Below are 12,531 nucleotides of genomic sequence, written 5' to 3'. Positions count from 1 at the left end.
CTACAAACTAAGGGAGAAAAGCTCAATCGTTGAGCATGTGCTCAGATTGTCTGAGTAATACAATCACTTGAATCAAGTGGGAGTTAATCTTCCAGATGAGATAGTCATGTTTCTCCAAAGTCACTGCCACCAAGCTACTAGAGCTTTGTGATGAACTATAACATATCAGAGATAGATATGCTGATCCTTGAGCTATTCACGATGTTTGACACCACGAAAGTAGAAATCAAGAAGGAGCATAAATTGTTGATGGTTAGTGAAACCACTACTTTCAAGAAGGACAAGGGCAAGAAGGGATACTTCATGAAACAACAAATCAGTTGCTGCTCTAGTGAAGAAACCCAAGGTTGAACCCAAACCCGAGACTAAGTGCTTCTGTAATGAGGAAAACGGTCACTAAAGCAGAACTACCCTAGATACTTGGTAGATGAGAAGGCTGGCAAGGTCGACAGAAGTATATTGGATATACATTATATTAATGTGTACTTTACTAGTACTCCTAGTAGCACCAGGGTAATAGATACCGGTTCGGTTGCTAAGTGTTAGTAACTCGAAATAAAAGGCTACGGAATAAACGGAGACTAGCTAAAGGCGAGGTGACGATATGTGTTGGAAGTATTTCCAAGGTTGATGTTATCAAACATCGCACGCTCCCTCTACCATTGGGATTGATGTCAAACCTAAATAATTGTTATTTGGTGTTTACATTGAGCATAGACATGATTGGATTATGTTTGTTGCAATGCAGTTATTCATTTAAGGAGAATAATGGTTACTCTATTTATTTGAATAATACCTTCAATGGTCTTGCACTGAAAATGAATGGTTTATTGAATCTCGATCATAGTGATACACATGTTCGTGCCAAACGATATAAGATAGTAATGATAGCACCACATACTTGTGGCACTGCCATTTGAGTCATATTGGTATAAAACGCATGAAGAAACTCCATGCAGATGGATCATTTGTTCTCACCTGATTTTGAATCACTTGAGACATGCAAATCATACCACATGGGCAAGATGACTGAAAGGCCTCGTTTTCAGTGAGATGGAACAATAGAGCAACTTGTTCGAAGTAATACATTTGATATGTGCAATCCAATGAGTGCTGAGGCCCGCAGTGAATATCGTTATGCTCTTACTTCACAGATGAGTTGAGTAGATTCTAAGTATATTTACTTGATGAAACAGAAGTCTGAATTATTGAAAGGTTCAAGTAATTTCAGAGTGAAGTTGTAGATCGTAGTGACAAGAGGATAAAATGTCTATGTTATGATCATAGAGATGATTATCTGAGTTACGTGTTTGGTACACAATTAAGACATTGTGGAAATTGTTTCACAAGTAATACCGCCTGGAACACCATAATGTCCGAACATCATAGCTGCACCCTACTAGATATGGTGCATACCATGATGCCTCTTATCGAATTACCACTATCGTTTATGGGTTAGGCATTAGAGACAACCACATTCACTTTAAATAGGGCACCACGTAATTCCGTTGAGATGACACCGTATGAACTATGGTTTAGAGAAACCTAAGTTGTCGTTTCTTGAAAGTTTGGGGCTGCGACGCTTATGTGAAAAAGTTTTAGCCTAATAAGCTCGAACCCAAAGCGGATAAATGCATCTTCATAGGACACCCAAAACAGTTGGGTATACCTCCTAATTCAGATCCGGAAGCAAAAGTGATTGTTTCTAGAAACGAGTCCTTTCTCGAGGAATAGTTTCTCTCGAAAGAATTGAGTGGGAGGATGGTAGACACTTGATGAGGTTACTGAACCATCACTTCAACCAGTGTGTCGCAGGGCACAGGAAGTCGTTCCTATAGCGCCTACACCAATTGAAGTGGAAGCTGATGATAGTGATCATGAAACTTCGGATCAAGTCACTACCAATCCTCGTAGGTCGACAAGGATGCATACTACTTCAGAGTGGTACGGTAATCCTGTCTTGGAGGTCATGTTGCTAGAAAACAATGAACCTACGAGCTATGGAGAAGCGATGGTGGGCCTGGATTCCGACAAATGGCTCGAGGCCATAAAATCCGTGAGAGGATCCATGTATGAAAACAAAGTGTAGACTTTGGAAGAACTACTTGATGGTCATAAGGCTGTTGGGTACAGATGGATTTTAAAAGGAAGACGAACAATGATGGTAAGTGTTACCATTAAGAAAGCTTGACTTGTCGCTGCTACCTCTTGAGCACTGCATTGGATTTCTCCGAAGAGGATAGGATGATGTAGTAAAGTAGCGTAAGTATTTCCCTCAGTTTTTGAGAACCAAGGTATCAATCTAGTAGGAGATCACGCACGAGTCCCTCGTACCTACACAAAACGATAGCTACTCGCAACCAACATGATTAGGGGTTGTCAATACCTTCACGGTCACTTACGAGGGTGAGATCTGATAGAGATGATAAATAATATTTTTGGTATTTTTGATATAGAGATGCAAAGTGAAAAGTAAAAGGCAAAGTAAAAACAAAGCAAGTAATAAAGTAATGGAGATTGATATGATAAGAATAGACCCGGGGGCCATAGGTTTCACTAGTGGCTTCTCTCAAGAGCATAAGTATTCTACGGTGGGTGAACAAATTACCGTTGAGCAATTGATAGAAAAGCGAATAATTATGAGATTATCTAGGTATGATCATGTATATAGGCATCACGTCCAAGACAAGTAGATCGAAACGATTCTGCATCTACTACTATTACTCCACTCATCGACCGCTATCCAGCATGCATCTAGAGTATTAAGTTAAAAACAAAGTAACGCCTTAAGCAAGATGACATGATGTAGAGGGATAAATTCATGCAATATGTTAAAAACCCCATCTTGTTATCCTCGATGGCAACAATACAATACGTGCCTTGCAAACCTTTCTATCACTGGGTAAGGACACCGCAAGATTGAAGAGAAAGCTAAACACTTCTCCCATTGTAAGAACTACCAATCTAGTTGGCCAAACCAAACGGATAATTCGAAGAGACTTGCAAAGATAACTCAATCATACATAAAAGAATTCAGAGAAGAATCAAATATTGTTCATAGATAAGCTGGATCATAAACCCAAAATTCATCGGTCTCAACAAACACACCGCAAAAAGAAGATTACATCGAATAGATCTCCACAAGAGAGGGGGAGAACATTGTATTGAGATCCAAAAAGAGAGAAGAAGCCATCTAGCTACTAGCTATGGACCCGAAGGTCTGAAGTAAACTACTCACACTTCATGGGAGAGGCTATGGTGTTGATGTAGAAGCCCTCCGTGGTAGATGCCCTCTCCGGCGGAGCTCCGGAACAGGCCCAAAGATGGGATATCGCGGATACAGAAGGTTGCGGCGGTGGAATTAGGTTTTTGGCTCCGTATTTGATCTGACGGGGGTACGTAGGTATATATAGGAGGAAGGAGTACGTCGGTGGAGCAACAGGGGGCCCACGAGGCAGGGGGGCGCGCCCAGGGGGGCGCCCCCCACCCTCGTGACCTCCACGGCTGTTCCTTGGAGCAGGGTCCAAGTCTCCTGGATCACGTTCGGTGAGAAAATCACGTTCCCGAAGGTTTTATTCTGTTTGGACTCCGTTTGATATTCTGTTTCTTCGAAATACTGAAATAGGCAAAAAACAACAATTCTGGGCTCGGCCTCCGGTTAATAGGCTAGTCCCAAAAATAATATAAAAGTGGAAAATAAAGCCCAATATAGTCGAAAATAGTAGATAAAGTAGCATGGAGCAATAAAAAATTATAGATACGTTGGAGACGTATCAGTCGCTGAGATGTTTTACGACAAGTTCAAGGACTTGACTACGACGAGATTTTCTCACTCGTAGCGATGCTAAGAGTCTGTTGGAATTATATTAGCACTTACTGCATTATTTATGAAATCTTGCAGCTAGGATGTCAAAACATTGTTTCCTCGATGTTTTTCTTGAGGAAAGGTTGTATGTGATACAACCAGAAGGTTTTGTCAATCCTAAAAGATGCTAACAACTATGCAAAGCTCCAGCAATCCTTCTAAGGACTGGAGTAAGCATCTCGGAGTTGGAATACACGCTTTGATGAGATGATCAAATATTTTGGGTTTATACAAAGTTTATGAGAAACTTGTATTTCCAAAGAAGTGACTGGGAGCACTATAGAACTTTTGATAAGAATATTTTGTTGACATATTGTTGATCGGAAATCATATAGAATTTCTAGAAAGCATATAGGGTTGTTTGAAAAGTATTTTTCAATGGAAAACCTGGATTAAGCTACTTGAACATTGAGCATCAAGATCTATAAGGATAGATAAAAAATGCTTAATTGTACTTTCAAATGAATACATACCGTGACAAGATTTGGAAGGAGTTCAAAATAGATCGGTAAAGGAGTTCTTGCTTGTGTTATAAGGTGTGAGTATTGAGTAAGACACAAGACCTGACCACGGTAGAAGAGAGAGAAAGGACGAAGGTCGTCCCCTATGCTTTAGGCGTAGGCACTACAGTATGCTATGCTGTGTACCGCACCTGAAGTGTGCCTTGCCATGAGTCAGTCAAGGGGTACAAGAGTGATTCAGGAATGGATCACAGGACAACGGTCAAAGTTATCCTTAGTAACTAGTGGACTAAGGAATTTTCTCGATTATTGAGGTGGTAAAAGAGTTCGTCATAAAGGGTTACGTCGATGCAAACTTTGACACTAATCCGGATGACTCTGAGTAGTAAACCGGATTCGTATAGTAGAGCAGTTATTTGGGATAGTTCCAAATAGCATGTGGTAGCTGCATCTACGAGATGACATGGAGATTTCAAAAGCACACATGGATCTGAAAGGTCCAGACCCATTGACTAATAACCTCTCTCACAAGCTAGATATGATCAAACCCCATGGGTGTTGGATTCATTACAATCACATAGTGATGTGAACTAGCTTATTGACTCTAGTGCAAGTGGGAGACTGTTGGAAATATGCCCTAGAGGCAATAATAAAATGGTTATTATTATATTTCCTTGTTCATGATAATGGTCTATTGTTCATGCTATAATTGTATTAACTGGAAACCGTAATACATGTGTGAATACATAACATGTCCCTAGTGAGCCTCTAATTGACTAGCTCGTTGATCAATAGATGGTTATGGTTTCCTGACCATGGACATTGGATGTCATTGATAACGGGATCACATCATTAGGAGAATGATGTGATGGACAAGACCCAATCCTAAGCATAGCACAAGATCATGTAGTTCGTTTGCTAAGAGCTTTTCTAATGTCAAGTATCATTTCCTTAGACCATGAGATTGTGCAACTCCCAGATACCGTAGGAATGCTTTGGGTGTACCAAACATCACAACGTAACTGGGTGGCTATAAAGGTGCACTACAGGTATCTTTGAAAGTGTTTGTTGGGTTGGCACGAATTGGGACTGGGATTTGTCACTCCGTATGACGGAGAGGTATCTCTGGGCCCACTCGGTAATGAATCATCATAATGAGCTCAATGTGACTAAGGAGTTAGTCACGGGATCATGCGTTACGGAACGAATAAAGAGACTTGCCGGTAACGAGATTGAACGAGGTATTGGGATACCGACGATCGAATCTCCGGCATCTAACATACCAATGGACAAAGGGAACTGTATACGGGATTGATTGAATCCCCGACATCGTGGTTCATCCGATGAGATCATTGTGGAACATGTGGGAGCCAACATGGGTATCCAGATCCCGCTGTTTGTTATTGGCCAAAGAATGTCTCGGTCATGTCTGCATGGTTCCTGAACCTGTAGGGTCTACACACTTAAGTTTCGGTGACGCTAGAGTTGTTATGGGAATAGGATGTGGTTACCGAAGGTTGTTCGGAGTCCCGGATGAGATCCCGGATGTGACGAGGAGTTCCGGAATGGTCCGTAGGTGAAGATTGATATATTGGACAAAGGGTATTGGAGTTCCGGAATGGTCCGTAAGTGTTTCGGGGATACCAGGCTATGGCCAGCATGACCGAAAGGTGTTTCGGGGGCCCCGACAAGTGTTGCAGGGCCTCATGGGCCAAGGGGAGGTGGCAAACTAGCCCACTAAGGGGCTGTGCGCCCCCACACCCTTTCCCATGTTGCTTGGGGAGGTGGGGCGCCTCCACCTGACTTGGGAGGAAAGCCTCCACCTGCTTGGCTTGGGGGGCAAGTGTCAGTGTCAAAACTGGCGGATCTTGGGTAGGGGGTCCCGAACTGTGCATCTAGGCGGATGGTAACAGGAGACAAGGGACACGATGTTTTACCCAGGTTTGGGCCCTCTTGATGGAGGTAAAACCCTACGCCCTGCTTGATTAATATTGATGATGTGTGTTACAAGAGTAGATCTACCACGAGATCAAGGAGGCTAAACCCTAGAAGCTAGCCTATGGTATGATTGTTGTTCATCCTATGGACTAAAGCCATCCGGTTTATATAGACACCGGAGAGGGCTAGGGTTACACAGAGTCGGTTACAATGGTAGGAGATCTACATATCCGTATCGCCAAGCTTGCCTTCCACGCCAAGGAAAGTCCCATCCGGTCACGGGACGAAGTCTTCAATCTCGTACCTTCATAATCTTGGAGTCCGGCCAATGATGATAGTTCGGCTATCCGGACACCCCTAGTCCAGGACTCCCTCAGTAGCCCCTGAAGCAGGCTTCAATGACGATGAGTCCGGCGCGCATATTGTCTTCGGCATTGCAAGGCGGGTTCCTTCTCCGAATAATTTATAGAAGATTGTAAACACCAGGATAGTGCCCGGCTTTGCAAAATAAATTCCACATACCACCGTAGAGAGAATAATATTTACACAAGTTCAATCTGCTGACATTTTTGGTGGCGCGATGTCACACCACTTCCAAGCCTTTACTCGAATCATTTTTATTGTACCACCTCAGCGTGTTTAGCAAAGCAGTTTCCTTGGCACGTCTTGTCGAAGCAGAGATCGTGTTCCCCTTATTCCGGGATTCCCATCACTACGGACGTGGGTAACCCAACCGCGCCATTGATTGTGGCGCTTGGGAGATAAGTGAGTTTTATCAGGCCGGTGGGGACACATGTTTTTGTCCGCCCATATAAGGGGATAAAGAACCAACCCTTTTACATGTGCCTTCTTCCTCCTTGGCTTATCCATCTCCGCGAACTCGAGCTCCAGCGCCCAAGTCCGCACATCTCACCTCAACCTCCTCCAACTATGTCCGGAGCGGGAGGCAAGTGGATGGCCTCCTCCGTCACGGAGGGGCACATCCAGAAGTTGCGCAGCGCCGGATATCTGTCCAGCAACATTGCGCACCGGCTCCCCAACGAGGGAGAGCTCATCCCCACCCCGAGGCCCCATGAGAGGGTAGTACTTCTTCCCCATTTCGTCTGCGGACTGGGCTTCCCACTCCATCCCTTTGTCAGGGGGATCATGTTCTACTACGGCCTGGATTTCCATGATCTGGCCCTGAATTTCATCATCAACATCTCGGCGTTTATCGTCGTGTGTGAGGCCTTCCTCTGCATGCAGCCCCACTTCGGCTTGTGGCTCAAGACCTTCAGTATCAAGCCGAAGGTTGTGAAGGGGAGCCAAGCGGAGTGCGGAGGCGCCATGGTGGGCAGGATGTCCCACGTTACTTGGCTTGAGGGAACTTTCGTGGAAACCATTAAGGGGTGGCAATCGGGGTGGTTCTATATCACTGAGCCGCGTGACCCTGAATGGGCAGCGGCCCCCGAATTCAGATCTGGCATCCCCACACGGCTCACCTCCTAGAAAGAGAGCGGCCAGACCTGGGGTGATTCGGAGGAGCTGACCGGACTCCAAGCCTGCATCCAAAAGCTAGTGGACAAGAAGCTCAGGCTTGTCAACGTAGTCCAGGTCATGCTCATCCGCCGGATTCTCCCGTGCGAACGACGGGGCTTCTATATGTGGGATTTCAATCCGGCGCAGCACCAGACTTTGAGCGGGCTCTTCGATACTACATATGAAGATGTCTGGAAGGTGCTGTTTAAGGGTGCCGAGGCCCCCGCATCCGCTACCGAAGATCGCGGATTCAGCTCGCAGCGTCCAGCTGACGAGGTAAGCGATTTTGCCCTTTACGGGACGTCTGTTTTCCATAGTTTGACTCTATGCGGGATCTAAACTCCCTCTCCTTTGACAGGACTGGCTGACGAAGGCCGAACAGACTATTTGTCCGGCCCGATTGCCAGAGGACCCAGCGGACGCCCGCTTAACGGGGCTACTGGTTCCGGCACCCCACGTGGTGCCGGAGAAGAAGGCCAAGAAGAAGGCCACGGGAACTCGGAAGAGTTCCCGTTTTCAGGTGTTATCGGATGATGACTCCGAGACAGACTACTCCCACAAAGGCGAGGAGGAGAAGAAGAAAGCCTCTCCCCCAGCGGGGGGAGGGAAGAAAAGGAAGGCCTCCCCAACGAGGGAGGCCGAAGGGTCCAAGAAGGGAAAAACTCTTTCCCCGGACTGCTCTGCCAACGTCAGTGACGACGACGAGGACTATCCTCCAAGGGCCAAGCGCCTGGCGAGATCGTAAGTATCCGGACTCCCGAATAATTTCATGGTTTTTTCTTTTCGCCACATAGTGTCTTTCTAATGCCGCATACAACCCTGCAGTCCGCCCAAGGATGATCTTCCCGCTTCGTCGAGCGGGTCCTTGGGTGCGTCGGATATGGATTCTCTTCCGACTGCTTCCACCCCCCGAGACACGGACGATGCCGAGGTGGGATCCCGGGAAGGGACCCGCCGGGAGGAGGAGGCCCTGGAGGTGTCGCAGGACAACCTCCCGGACTATGCACTGGACTCGGCCCCGGAATCCATAGTGGCTCCGGGGTTCGGCGGGCAGCCCCTTCGTAAGAAGGGCGAGACCGTGACGCCGGCAGCCTCCATCCAACCGGAGACGTCGGATATTTTGTTGGAGGCGCTCAATGGTGCCTCCATCGAAGAGGAAAACCACACCGTTATGAGTGCGGTGATTTAGAAGGTTCAGCTTGCCAAGAGTGGGCTGACCGAAGCCTGCAGCAGCCTTCTAACAGGCTTTGAGGTAAGAATTTTGATATATGTAAAATAGTACCGCATAGACAGTAGCCCCTGATGCTCGGTTCGGTGTTCGGAAAGAAAAGCCGGACTGAGGATCTAAAAAGATATACGCAGGAGTCATAAAAAATATGTCAATATGGGATTGCAGGCTGCGCTGCTGACCTCTGCCGCACTGACTGCGGAGGTCAATGCTTTGAAGCAAATCCTCGAGTGGTCTGAGAACGAGCTCGGCCGTGCCAAGAAGCAGCTCGAGGACAAGGAAGGTGAGTAACACCTTATTAAAATTGTACCTTAAAGAAAAGGATTTTGGTTGCAAGAAGAATGACAAGGATAACGTGGGTATTGCAGGGGCCACTAACGAGGTGGCGACCCTGAAGGAGGCGGTGGCCGCGGCCGAACGTAATGCGGCCGCGGAGTGCACCGAGCGAGAGAAGTAGGAGGCGCGGGTGGCGGAGGTACAGCAAGAGCTCCAGGATCTCGTGGAAAAGCATGAGAGCCTGGAGCGTGACTCGAAGACTCGAGAGTCTGAGCTTGCAACGGCTCTTGAGAGTGCCAAAGCCGCTAAGGCAGAAGCCTATAAGGCCCTCCAGGAAGTTGAGGCGTTGAAGAAAATAGCGGTGGGTAAGGCATTTTTCATGCAAAGTAAGCATGTGAGTGTGAATTACCTATCACTTACCCGAATTCGGAGCTCTCCAGGAGCGTTCGCAGAACTGCCCCGCAGCGTGTCCGATGCTGCCGCTTTCTACAGGGCCGAGGAGGGGAGCTCGATGGAGAAGGTCTTCTGGTCTCAGTATGCTGAGGCCGGACATCCAGTGCCCCTTAGCGACCAGCTGAAGCAGCTGGTCGAGCTCCACAGGGTGGCCGAACAAGCCATTAAGGGCCTCATAGTTCGGCTGTGGCCTAAGGAGGCCATGCCTGGGAGCTACTTCGGCCTGGTGCGGTGGCTGGTGGATGCGTGTCCATGGGTTGAAGTCATCAAGCACTCCGCCTGTATTGAAGGTGCCCGTCGGGCCCTTGCCCGCGCAAAGGTGCACTGGGGCAAGATGGATGCTCAGAAGCTCGTGACGGACGCGCCACCGCAGGGCAAGGAGCATCGCACGCCCGAGATGTATTATAAGAGTGTCCTAAAGGGTGCCCGCATTATTGCGGGTGAGTGCTCCAAAGATGTAATATTTGAGTAGACTCGCATTTTGTTATCCTGTGCGCTGAAAACTTAGTTCATATGCGCTAAGCAACGCTTGTTAATTTAAAATATTACCTTCTATGCGGCTGTTTATCAAATCTGAGAGATGGCAAGTCGTGGGCTTCATCCCCATGCCACGAGTGCTGGGGTGGTCGGGATAAACTTGAGCACTCTTGTTCCCATTTTTGGGTCCATCTAGGGAGGCGCTCAACCCATCGAACAAGGCAACCGGACTTATAATGCTTGAACACTCTCACTTAGCCATAGAATTCTATAATTTTAAATTTTGGCGAAGCCCCTAGTCTTCGGAAGGCCGAATTTGGGGCGCTATCCACGCCTGGGCCGGACAAAGCCGGCTCCTCGCTCTAAGCGGCATAAGTCTTTAGGGACTCGCAAAAAACCTCTCGAACAGCGACCGGCTCTCGCCTCATCATGACGGTCAGTTTTAGCTTTCTCCACTGAGGTGCTCGCCCAGCTCAACCGGGGCGCAATCGTAGTGGTTCTCCCAGTGCTACCTTAGCCGATACAACGGAACGTAAGGTACCAAAACATGGGAGCCGGGCAAACGCAACTATTGACCCAAGACATGATTCGGAACCGATGCATATAATGCTATAAGTTCGGGGTGCCGCACTTGTGAAAGTGTTCGGACTTATCACACCATGATGCGGGGAACATAAGCCCCTGGTGTATTTAGCCGTACCAAAATGTACGGATGCAACATGTCATAAATGAACATATGTATAAGAAAGAAATGCAATTGGAAACAAAAAGGTGATGCATTACTTACTCAAGAAAAGACTGCTGTGAATGCAGAACGATACAAATGGTGCGATAAGCAAGGGATGGTACTATTAAACATGTCCCCTCCAGGGGTAGGCTGCGGAATGGTGCATAAAACAGATTTAATGCTCGTAATGGAGACCACCTGGATATTCGTTGTAGCCTTTCTCCTTCCCTGGCTGTTGCATCGTGAGTTCGGCAGGTCTGCTACCGGACAGGGCCTCTGACGAACGGAGTCCTGTGGGTAGAAATAAAAAGGAAAAAGAAAAAAAGAATGACACACTTGAGAGCCCCTGGTGTGGTTGAGCCGCATTCTGGGCCTATCGTGGTCGTGCCCCTCTCCCCCTGCCGATGGTATCTTCAGAGCGTAATGGTGTACGCGAAGGACCTGTCTTGACGATTTGCAGGGGCTGGGGTTGGGGCCGCACTTCTACGCATGCTCAGAACGTGCCAGGTGGTCTTGTTGTAGGTTACTCCAGGCGCGTTTAGCCGTGTCCGGTCGCTTAACGGCCGGACTCGAGAATTGCCTTAAGAGGCTGCACTGTACTTCTGCTGCGAGAGCCGCTGTATGTTCCTCCGTTCGGAGAGAGCGTTCAGTGTTTCCGTTGACCGTGATGACTCCTCGAGGGCCTGGCATCTTGAGCTTGAGGTATGCGTAGTGCAGCACCGCGTTGAACCTTGCAAACGCGGTACGTCCGAGCAGAGCATGATAGCCGCTGCGGAACGGAACTATGTCGAAGATTAACTCCTCGCTTCGGAAGTTATCCGGGGATCCGAAGACCACTTCCAATGTAAATGAGCCTGTACAATTGGCTTCTACACCTGGTATGACGCCTTTAAAGGTCTGTGACGCCCGGGTAATTAAGCTACAGTGATCCTCTGCTAGTGATGCCACGTCACCTCGATTATAGTTGCTAATCTCGAGTTAATTCGAAACCGATTCAAATTCAAATTTAAAATTTGGTAAACAACAAAAGTTTTCAAACATTAAAACTAAAATGTCCAAAATGTGTCAAATAAATCATGGGTAATACTAGTGGAGAAATCACAAATTTTATAAAATGTTTAAAGGCTCTAAACTAATTAAAATAGCAGCTATAACAATTAATTAGATGCCTTTTATAAAGTTATAATAATAAAACTAAATTAGTAGTGTGCCAAAATAATTGTGGCAGTGGACTAATTAGTAATACTAATTTAGGTGCTGACTGGGTATTTAATAAAACTAAAATAAAAGAAACTTTAAATGAAAACATTAAAGAAAATAAGTAAAAAAAAGGAAAAAAGAAAGAAAGCACTCACCCCCCGGGGGCCCCGGCCCAGCAGGCCAGCGGCCCAACTGGGCCACGAACCACCAGGCCGGCCCAACCAGCCACCCCTCACCCCTCCATATCCCCCACTCACGAAACCCTAGCCCCACCGACACCCATTCGCCCCCCCACTCCCTCTCGTCGTTCTGGATCTGGATCGGGATCCCGATCCCCTCGCCCCCACCGCTCGTCGCCGCCGAACGCCGGCACCCCCCGCGCCACCAC

Source organism: Triticum dicoccoides, chromosome 5B, assembly GCF_002162155.2.
Source record: "Triticum dicoccoides isolate Atlit2015 ecotype Zavitan chromosome 5B, WEW_v2.0, whole genome shotgun sequence".
In the NCBI taxonomy this organism is placed as follows: domain Eukaryota; kingdom Viridiplantae; phylum Streptophyta; class Magnoliopsida; order Poales; family Poaceae; genus Triticum; species Triticum dicoccoides.
Note: the sequence above shows the minus strand (reverse complement) of the source record.